Source organism: Oryzias latipes, chromosome 7, assembly GCF_002234675.1.
Source record: "Oryzias latipes chromosome 7, ASM223467v1".
Classification (NCBI taxonomy): Eukaryota; Metazoa; Chordata; class Actinopteri; order Beloniformes; family Adrianichthyidae; genus Oryzias; species Oryzias latipes.
The window spans coordinates 24,732,876-24,736,163 of NC_019865.2; the positions used below are offsets into that span (position 1 = coordinate 24,732,876).

Consider the following 3,288-nt stretch of genomic DNA (forward strand, 5'->3'; position numbering starts at 1 on the left):
TCAGACGTCCATCTACCTCACGTGTCGCTGGAAACACTCTGCGTCTTTGCGAAGCTTTTGCCCGGAAAAGGCCACGCCTCCATCTGCTGATCGCAGCTACTACTGACGCGATGGAGGCGCTTTGGTGCGCCGCGCTCGCCACCCGTTTACATTCCCGTCGGAGTTCCTTTTTATTTGTCGCGAGTTCAGCTGAGAGCGGAAGTTACCAAAAGTGTTTGGTTTTCAGGCGGCAGCCGCCCTTCTTTGCTTTCCGTCTTTTTCTTTCCGCCGCCGTCGGACACCAGAATCCACGAAACACTGTGAAGAACTGAACTCAGGGTCATTTGCGGAAACGCCGTCTCCGCCGCTTTAAACGGCCTGAGCTTCACCTTTTTCTTTGGGCAGAAACATTTCCTGTGAACTTTTGGAAAAGTGAAAATATAGTTTTGGAGATTTGTATGAAATATTTCAACAATAAAGCAAAAAGTTGAGCAAAAAGCTCTCTGCCTCTTTTTGTCCCAGAGTCGGAGTGAATGGTGTTTAGTGAAAGCGTAAACGGAGCCGTCCGGCAGGATAAACCTGCTAGGATGGATGAGGGAAATAATCCCTCTGGCTAGATCTCTGCAGGAACGTGTCCTTTAAAAGAAATGCATTTGAGGCTGAAAATCAACAGAATTCATTAGTTGTAGTTTATCTTTATGGATCAGTCATCCCTGATTAGGATAATCCAAGAAGAAAATTTACGCATTTAGGAAAAATCCAAATCCAGGAGAAAATATCAAGTCTTTAAATGATCTTACAGAATCTCAGCTCAGGATGTAGAAACGAAAAATGATTTTCAGAATAAATGTCGCTCATTTAGAAAGAATAATTGAATTTTAAGAACATCATTTGTGATCGAAAGATGGTTAAAAGAATTAATAATGATAATAAACTTTATTTGTACAGCACCTTTCAAGATAAAAATCACAAAGTGTTTCACAGTAAAACACAAAAAATAAAAAATAATTATGAAAAAGTTTTAAGCTGCTTTTTAAAGAAAACACTGAGTCTGCAGATCTGAGGCTGAGGGGAAGGGAGTTCCAGAGCGATGGAGCCGCTGCTGCAAAGACTCTGTCACCTTTAGTTTTTAACCGGGTTCTCTTAACAACCAGCAGACCTGGTCACATGACCTCAGGGACCTGCTGGGAGAAATGTGGCTATTGAGCTGTGTATGTAAAAACCAGGATTTTAAAATGCACTCCGAACCGTATGAAGACTTGGATGAATTGGTTAAAAGCCTTGCAGCAGCGTTCTGGACAACCTGGAGTCGTTCTAGAGATTTTTTGCTTAAACGTGAAGATGGAGTTACAGTAATCCAGAAGAGAAGATATAAAAGCGTGGATGAGCATCTCCATCTCACAACGAGACACAATTGGACTCAGTTTTGCAATGTTTTTAAGATAATAAAAACAAGAACGAACAAGTGACCCGACACGAGAGTCAAGGGATAAAACGAGTCCAGACTCACCCCAAGGTTCCTGACACATTGTTCCTCCCAACGCCACATTCAATTTTCAAAATTTTCTTTCAGGAAAAAACAATTATTCAATTATTTTACCAAACTAATAGAATTTTTAAAGTGTAATAGGAGAATGAAGATGAATAAAATAATGAGTGATTTGAAATTTCTTGAAGGAAAAAACAGTTTCAGGAAAAATGTCGCTTTATGAGAGAAACAATCGAAATTAAAAAACATAAGATTAAAGATGCATAAAATATATTAATGTCTTTCATTTAAAGAAATATGAGCAGTTTCCTATCTTGGAAAAAAATTGAATTAAATCACCTTTTCTGGAAAAAGTTATTTTTTAATGTAAGAGGAGAGTAAAGACGGATAAATAAATTAAAGTTAATGGCTTGTTTTATTTCAAAATATCTGAGGAAAGTTTTCTTTTGAGGGAAAAAAGATTTCCTTCCTTCCTTTTGGCAAAATAATTGTATTTCAAAGGTATAAAAAGAGATGAAAGATAAAGGAATTAATAATAATGACACTTTGTATTTTCAAAATATTTGATTATTTTTAGGAAAAAAACAGTTTGAATAAATGTTGCTCTTTAGAAAAATACTTGAATTTTTAAAAATAGACAATATTAAAGATGGGTAAAAAAAATCATTTTAATATCATTTTTTAGAAAATTTTGAAGTTTTCTTTTAGAAAAATTTCAGTCTTTTAGCTAAATATTAGAATGTTTGAAATACAGTTAGATATTAAAGATAGATAACAACATTTTTTATTAATGCCTCATTGCATTTAAACAGTATTTAGAATTTTCTTTGAGGAAAAATATATTCTCATGCAGTGATGCAGGTTAACCAGCAGAGGGCAGCAGTTGTCTACTGTAGACTGGCTTTCTCTGATTTTTTGTTTCAGCATCTTAATAAATTTCCTCACATTTTGGCCCAGAGAATGGAAATCAGAGCTGAACACTCCAAATGTAGACTGCAAAACTGATGTGGTAACTAAAGCACAACATAAAATAAGAAAAACAATCACATTGGCATCATTTTAAAACAATCTTTCTCACCAAAACACTTAAAACAACTTATTTTGCTTTGGATTTCATTTCAAAAATGGCCACACCCTGTTCGATGATGTCACGCAGGTGTGGCACATCAACCTTTATTAACTATGTTAACACAGACCCATTATTAACATGTAAAAAATAAAAACCATTTAACAGACAGAGTGACTCTAAGCCGCGTGGCTGTCATATATCGCGTATCATTGAGATTTTCATTTTCTGTAATGACAACAGTTAACGATTATACATTGTTGCATTTAGGCGAAGATCTTTTATTTTTCTGCGCTGTAATCCAGGCTCAGACTTTTGTATAGGAGACAGAGCTGTCGGGAAATGCGACCGGCAGCTGATCTCTTTTTTTTTCATTTTTTTTTAAATGAAACCTATAAACAATCTACAGGAGTAAATATATATCAATTTACTGAACTGTTACAATGTTGGTCTAGGAAGTGATGTAATGTTTGCGCATGTGCAGACAGATCAGGTAGCCGTTGCAGATTGGTTACTGTCACAGATTGGGTAGCCGTTGCAGATTGGTTAACGGTTACAGATTGGGTAACCGTTACAGATTGGTTGACGGTTACAGATTGGGTAGCCATTACAGATTGGTTAACGGTTACAGATTGGGTAACGGTTATAGATTGGGTAGCTGTTACAGATCGCGTAGCCGTTACAAATTAGTTAACGGTTACAAATTGGGTAACCGTTACGGATTGGGTAACGGTTACAGATTGGGTAGCCATTA

General features: G+C 36.4%; 1 protein-coding gene across 5 annotated transcripts in view; it reads left to right on the forward strand.

The window, feature by feature from the left end:
- The window catches only part of znf217 (zinc finger protein 217), a 7,582-nt gene extending 7,105 nt beyond the window's left edge, over positions 1-477 (forward strand). For all 5 annotated transcript variants that reach the window (XM_023956896.1, XM_023956898.1, XM_023956899.1 and 2 more), the window contains exon 5: positions 1-477. This exon is cut by the window's left edge and continues 530 nt beyond it. The gene's annotated coding sequence lies outside the window, so the exon portion shown is untranslated.
- Positions 478-3,288: the final 2,811 nt, after the last annotated feature.